General features: G+C 47.2%; 1 long non-coding RNA gene across 1 annotated transcript; it reads right to left on the bottom strand.

Annotated features, from left to right (window-relative positions):
• Positions 1-1,375: 1,375 nt before the first annotated feature.
• On the bottom strand, positions 1,376-5,378 carry LOC136483109 (uncharacterized). Its single transcript, XR_010765309.1, has 3 exons — positions 5,044-5,378; positions 1,718-2,280; positions 1,376-1,645 (listed from the first exon to the last, which is right to left on the bottom strand). It is a non-coding gene; the product is annotated as an uncharacterized lncRNA (long non-coding RNA).
• Positions 5,379-7,869: the final 2,491 nt, after the last annotated feature.

Here is a 7,869-nt window from a genome sequence, read left to right as displayed (position 1 = left end):
CTCGTGATCCCTGTAATATGTTATTACTTGCTGGTTATCTCCTAGATCTAACTGACTTGTAACCCTACCCCCCAGCTATATAAGGCGGGTAGGGGACCCCCTCAAAATACACGCAATATCATACGACAACCAATACAACCAACAGACCACAGGAGTAGGGTATTACGTCGTGCAGACGGCCTGAACCTGTCTAACTCTTGTGTCTCTATTGCCTTCTTGTTCTTAATTACACGCACCTCTGCCGATCAATCTACCTTCGTGGGATACCACTCGGAGGACTACCGATGATGTTCTATCGACAGTTGGCACGCCAGGTAGGGGGGTGCGTGCTGTTTCCATGATGAACAATATGGTATATTTTGCAGGCTCTTCGTCCTCTCCAAAACCCTGCTAGATCTTCACGGTCGGATCGATCTCCTAGGTCATCAATGCTGACGGAGACGGAGAGATCATCGAGCCAGTGTAGATCGATCCTGCGCCGACCACACCAACACCTACAATAGTAGATCCAATCTCAGAACTGCCTCCGAGGTCGTCTTCACCAACAACTCATCGCCTGCTCTCCCGCTACCCGAGGAAGCAGATCGACAACGACGATCTGATCGCATCCATCGATCAGGATGGCTAGAAGCTCGTCGACTGCTTCTCCATCGTGGAATCAGCTCTGACCACTCTGGTTCAGCGTCGACCACCCTCCGATTCTGATCTATCGGATGCTGATCAGGAAACTCCAGGGGTTACGGCCGCCATCCATCAGGATGCCCTAAGGGGCAAATTCGCCGGCCAGGTGGGAGACATCTATCCTCTCGCCGACCTGATCACCGACCAGCTCCTGCCGATTGTCAATATGTTGCAAATCAACCGACGCCCCGAAGCATCCCTCCACACCATCCTAGAGGAAAGTCCAGACTTCGAGTCCCAGGGCTCTACGGAGACTGTCGCCGAAACCGCTGCCATCCAACCTCCTTTCCCACCCTTCCGAGGAGGTGGGATTTTTAATGTATTAAGGCATCTCGTCTGGTGGAGCCTCTGCTATCTCCTGAGCAAAGCGAACGAGGTGCTTGTCCATGCTGTCTCCATGAGAGCTAGTAAACATGACCCAGCCAAACAACCAAAGAAGGTACGCCTCCAACTGTCAGGTGTCTCGCCACTCCTCTGAGTCCTAGTCTAGGAGCTCGGGCCTGAACTACTCAATCCATGCCTTGGTTGGCCCATGGGCGTCACTGAACTCCTACTGGGGTTGCTCGTCGTCCCCTGAAAATTGGACACTTTATTAGTATTGTTGCAAATGAACGAGCAATGCAAAACAATGTTAGGCAAACATATGTACCTGCTAGTGGTAGAACAACCTGGAAATGGTGAAGGATGTGTTGCCTCATCCGACCTCCACACCGCCAGCATACACCAAGCCCCAGCAATAGGCAATCCGAGAAGCATGGACACGTCCTGAAGAGTAGGCGTCATCTCACCGATAGGGAGGTGGAACATGTGAGTCTTCGGCCTCCAACGATCGACCAAAGCAGAGACTAGAGCGTGGTCCATTGGAAACCTAGCGTGCTGGTCCCCAGTGGCCTCCACCAAACGAGCTAGTGGAAGTAGACCAGCAGCCCTCAACCTACAATTCACAAAAAAAGCAGCCCTCAACCTACAAACAATACAGAATTCATCAAACACAACTGACATATGAATAAACCATGCAATGTAATTGATAAAATACCTTGGAATCCATCGTTCGTCGAGCCTCCACAACTGCTCAGGTGTACAGAGACATTATGGGGGAGGCAATTGACCGTTGTCCAATTGTGATCGATGCGTCGCATCGATCACGGGGTCAATAAGCTCTAGCTGTGGGTGCGCCATACCTGAAATGGTTAGTGTTATACAATGGTTACTGTTACAGAATGATTTCAAAATAAATCAGAACGAAGGGTATAAATGGAACGAACATAATAAGTAAGAACCAACACGTTGTCCTCACGGTACATTAATAATAATGTTAGAACACATAGCCTTAACGATACATGACATGAAGTCCAGGTTCCACAAATAATAATGTTACAACACGTAGCCTTAACGATACATGACATGAAGTCCAGGTTTCACAAATAATAATGTTACAACACATAGCCTTAACGATACATGACATGAAGTCCTGGTTTCACAAATAATAATGTTACAACACATAGCCTTAACTTCTTTTCCTCTGCTCCTTTTGCTCGGTATCTTTCATGGCGGTGTCTTTAAAATTAGAATTTTTCCCTTTGTACTCCTTTTTCTGTCCTGAAAACAAAGCAAGCCACAAATAGTTGAGATTTTTTTAACCCGCTATTAGGCGGACCCGGCCCTCGCTAATTTTTTGTCTGAAAACTACAGTAGCTTGCAAAGGAGCACCATGTATGCCTCAGCTCAGATGATTTACACAGGGCTCCCCAAACTTTTTCTATAAGATCCATAACATGTTTAATATATGCAAACTATAGTAGCTTGCAAAGGAGCACCATGTATTCCTGTTCAAGTTTCATAATTTTTTGACGTCTAATTTATGCACAATAAATGAATCTATTTAACATCAGGGTTCTTTTCGTATCAAGTGCCATGGACTTGACTTGATGCCGTGGCATCTCCGGCCATACGTCGGCGAGTACGGGCACCTCCGGCCATATCTAATACCTCTAGGATACTCTACGTATCAAGTGCAATCGATCAAGGTATAAACCATCCAAAACGGTGCAATGTGGCGGCGGGGACACTCGCTGCGGCGGGGTTGGGCCATAGTGAGGTTGACGCCGGCGACCTGAGCCAAAATGGCAGGCATACATCTACCAAGCATCCATCAATGAGCTACTACTATCAATCCAAAGGCCTTAGCTTTACCACTACCGTGTCTACTTGAGCTTGCCGTGAAAACGGCATCTAATCTGGTTCACCACCGGCAGCAAAGTTGTTCCGGCGATCCTAGGGCTCAGATGGCCTATGCGGATACCATAGCAACAGGAGGACCTCACCAGAAATGTGTAGGACAGGCTGGTAGAGGTCTCGAGGCTCGGAGATGTAGTTGGTCACGTGCGCGGGGCTCCTCTAGTTCACGGCGACCGCGGCGACGGCGTTCCCGATGGCCTGCTCCTCCTCCGGCAAAACTGCTTCAGAGGCGAGGCATGCGGGTCAGGTAGACGCAAAGGCACCGCTCATAAAAGTCAATGGGGGCAAGGTACGGTGCCATGGAAGAGCATCTGCTCCGGCGGCCATGGCGGATCGCGCCAAGGAAAACTCCTCGCATTACCTCACAGTCGAACAATAGCACGTCGGGGCTGGTCCAATCGTGAGATATCCTCCTAGGTGTTTCATGGCTGCGGTGGATTGGATGGAGATGGTCTGTGGTGGACGAATTTTGGGGCGGAGTGGGTGTTTCACGTCGGCGCACTCTGCTTCTCCTATTTAAAGGCTGGCGATGTCGGTTTGGCCCTCCCAGGTGGCAATGCTGGGTGCGGGCGCGCTCTCCAAGTCCAGGGCACTACGTGGCGGGGAATGGAGCTGTGGGGCGTGGCTGCTTCGCCGAGCGGCAACTACAACCAGCTCGGCATCCCCGATGAGGCTCGGTGATGAGCTGTGCTGTGGTGGTGAGGTGACTGGCCAACAAGGTTTTAAATCTCCGGCTAAAGGTATTTAGCGGATGATCTCTAAAACAGCTATAGCTGAGCTAAATGAGGCTATAGCCCGCTATAGCCGCTAAGTTGTACATCAACCCAAATAGCTTGATCAGCGTCGAGCAGCTATAGCCGGCTATAGCGACAGCTATAGCCGGAGATTTAAAACCTTGCTGGCCAATGGACTAGTCACGTAGGTACGGCCGTAGGCAGGTATCCATGTCGCAAGCATGAGCTGGTTGAGTTCGATCGACCATGGCGGCGTACGGCCGACGCCGACGCGTGGCGAACTCGATCGGTTCAATCCGTCCATGCCGGTGCGGTTCGCTTGGGAGAGGGGACAGGGCGAGGGTTTGGCTGGCTTGGCAGCGCTCTGGGCTTGCCACCTCGCAGCGTGATCGTCATCGTGAGTGGGAGAGAGAACGGAACGGTGCGACGGCGGTGAAATGTTGCCGCCGCGTGGCAACATGGTCGGCTTGCTCCCCATGGCGACCCGTCCATTCTCTGGTTCGGAAACAGCCTTGGAGAGGTGTGTGGCAGGTTCAGCGTCCGGGGCTGCTCTCCAACTACTAGTGAGGCGAGGCGAGCGACGGCAGCGCACGGCGGGGCCAATGGTGTGCGCGCACGTGGGTGCGGTGATTTCGCAGTGGTGGGCCAGGCGTCGGCTCCGACGTATGGACGCAACCGGACGGTGGCGCCAGGCTGCGTGAGGGCTGGACTCTGCCCTTCCGAAAATTGGGAATGGGTTTGGGGTTCTAGGGTTGGCCCGTTAACCTCCTTCCAGACGGTTTTGGCCCAAGACCCAATAATCAAAGTTGCTAAACCCGCAATGTAGATCAAGGTTGGTTAAAATACCTAGGCCAAAAGTCATTAACTTGGGAGATAACACTTGATCAACATGAGTTTGTCCTAAGGTTTAGGATTTAAGCCGCGATTAGGGTTTCTTAAGGTTTAGGATTTAAGCCACATTAGGGTTTCTAATATTTTGGTGAATTTTTAAAGGGCCAAACTTATCTCTAGTTGGATCTAAACATCCATAGGGTTAGTGTACATGGTTTGTACCATGAAATGATGAACTAGTTCAACATCTCTTCTTAAGAATTTTAAGGGGAACACAAGGATGAAAATGATGTTGCCATCTTTTTTTTGTTTTTGCAATTTATTTCCTAACCTAAACTCCACTTTTTCTTTTGTTTTCATTTTGGTAACATTTTTGGTTTACTAACTACACACATTATCTATCAACTTCAAGTGTTTGATTTATTTTTAAAACTAAAGTTTTTATACCTCTATTTATTAACAAAAGGAAAAACCAATCATAAAATAAGAATTTAAAATGCAAAGCAAGAATGAAATATGATGCTTATGTTGATGCTCATGAAATGAGCCTGCTAAATACCTGGGGTGTTACAGCTGTTCCTGGCAGACGTGGATCCACGGCGACTGTCGGGTGCGCCATGGGACATGGATCCCCCACGGCCTCCGCCGCCGGGTGCACCGCCGTGGGACAAAGATTCCCCACGATCTCCGCCGGAAGCAGCGCCCTGGGGAGTGGATTCTCCGTCGGATCCCGCACCAATGGTCAGGGGCATATCGTGGTCACTTCCTCCACGCGCAGTTTCGCCTCCTCCACGGCCTCCTCTACCGCAACTTCTTTTGCTCTGCTCCTTTTGCTCGATATCTTTCATGGCAGAGTCTTTAAAATTAGAATTTTTCCCTTTGTACTCCTTTGTCGTCCCTGAAAAACAAAGCAAGCCACAAATAGTTGAGATTTTTTTAACCCGCTATTAGGCAGACCCGACCCTCGCTAATTTTTTGTCTGAAAACTATAGTAGCTTGCAAAGGAGCACCATGTATGCCTCAGCTGAGATGATTTGCACAGGGCTCCCCATTGATGAATTTCATTCACATGTTAATTTCTTTTTGTTCTTGATGTGTGCCCTCTCTCAAGTTTTGTCCTGGGTCCGCCCCACGCTATATTCTTCCCGAAAACAAATGGTACCTTAAGTATTTCCTCATCTCTAACAATTCCCTAATAATAGTTACGCGCATCCTAGCTTTTTGGTTGATGATTTTTACAAGAAAAAAATATTCATGAGGCATGAGACCAACACATGGTGCAATATAATATTTGGTGAGGCATGTTATTTTTTAGACCTTGTTCGTGCCTATTTAATTACCAATACCCCATGGTTTAATTAACCTATGACTCATGGGCCCCATGTTATCAAATTATTCCTAGAATGTCCAGAATATGTTGGACGAGCAAGGGACTGTCGTAAAAGAGTTCTCCGAACAGGAGCATCAAGCAGTTTAATTGGACCTTGCTTGCTCGGCAGCGCTAGCTTGTGAGACCCACCGAATATGACATTGAGACTTGTTCATGTATCATGGGTACCATCTCAACGTATAACCCGGCTAGCTGTTCAAATCAACTCCGGCTTGATCAAGATCGACAGCATCGCTATTTGGTATGATGAATATAAAAATTTGCCACACGGTTTGCCGAAATTAATTGAATAAATTTTGCCAAATAGTTTGGCAAAAGTACAATTTCGCCGTAGCTAGGGTTATGGCAAAAATACATACATCTCAGAAAAGAAATGCTATATTTCGCCATAGCAGTAGGACGTGCCCCTCGTCAAAAAAAGAAAAGAAAAGATCCTAAGATGTACTACTCCTACGTACTGCTTAGGCAGCGCATGCATGCGTACATGACTTTGATTTGATCATATATACGCGGCAACGGTTTTACTTGGAGAAAAATTAAAGCTAGGCGCGTTAGTTGCTGGAGGGAGATCGAGCAGTACGCACGTCCAACGAGAATTTGCTCTGAGCTCGCTGCTGGGGCTCGATCGACGAAATGAACGCATACATTCATGTAGGAAATTAAACGTGTGCGAGACGGTTGCTTGGTTTTGCATTGGCCCCACAAGAAATAGATCCCGCGCGTTCCTAGTAGGAGTACTGCCTTGCTAGTGCACCGGCACAGTTTTTCGGAGGTGCTCATAGGGGTAGGGTTTGCGTACGTGTGTTCATAGGTGTGAGTGTGTGTGCGTGTTGAGCGTCTGCGTCTATACTTATGTAATTCGCCAAAAAAAAAGCTAGTGCACCATACCTACGGCCATCCATCTGCACCACCTCCGATCCCGCCGAATCAACTCCCCATCGGTGTCGCTCTGCCTCCAGCGGCACCCAGCCTCACCATCACCCTGGGCAAAAGCGATACTAGCATGCACCACACATGTCTACACCTCATCCGCGTTCAATGTTTGCCATTTGCGTTCACCCTGGGCAAAAGCGATATATACTAGCATGCACCACGCAAATTGGCCTACAATGTCAAAAGGCTACATTATGCTCTACTAAATAAAGGTTAATCTATAAATACTGATATTTAAGATAGAGAATATATTTAATTTGGTGAATTTCTCTCTCGGGTTTTTTGCATCGTGTGAATTGAATATCGTATTCCTTTGCTTTTAGCATGGATTTCCGGCCAATTTGGGTCTCAAAATTATACTGTATCAATTAGTAATAAAGTGCTCTTGAGTGAATTTTGCTTCTTCTATGTGCTAACTTTCTAGTTGAGGATGCCAATATGGAAACACAGTTAGAATATTTTTTCTCCAATGATACAAATAATAACGATTGTGTGTAATATTCAATGGCCAGTGGGCAGGGCTTTGTTGGCACTGTAATCTGCCTAAGTAAGTCAATTGTGGTCGCTTCCGTGGCCTTGTGTTGTTGCTGCTGTTTTCTACTAATGGCCCACAAACTATGGATGCAGCAACCTAAGAATAACAAGGTGAATCCCCTGGGCGTTGCTGCGTTAATGTTTGGTGTATTTTTTTAAATTATTATTACCAAATGAAGCCAGAAAAGGGTAAAAATTTGATAGTTTTGTTTTTGACACGAAGGTGAATTTCTGAGAGATACTGGGGCACAATTAATACAGATATTGTTATCAATTGAATTCATTCATGCACTAACCAACTGTTGAAATGTATTAAGTTCCTAACTGTTTCACTAGTACGTAGCAGTCCCTAAACAATTGTTTGCATCTTTATTCTGTTGCTGGTATGCAATCGAACTGGGGTCCATCCCTTTAATTCTAAAAAATGTATGATCATAATAACCAAAAAAATATACAATTCAGTTGACTAGAGGCAGCCGTCATTGAGGCATAGCAAAGTATCTTGGCAGGATTTTTCCTACTAAGCTT

Source organism: Miscanthus floridulus, chromosome 9, assembly GCF_019320115.1.
Source record: "Miscanthus floridulus cultivar M001 chromosome 9, ASM1932011v1, whole genome shotgun sequence".
NCBI classification, from domain to species: domain Eukaryota; kingdom Viridiplantae; phylum Streptophyta; class Magnoliopsida; order Poales; family Poaceae; genus Miscanthus; species Miscanthus floridulus.
Note: the sequence above shows the minus strand (reverse complement) of the source record. Positions and strands in the feature narration are given on the sequence as shown.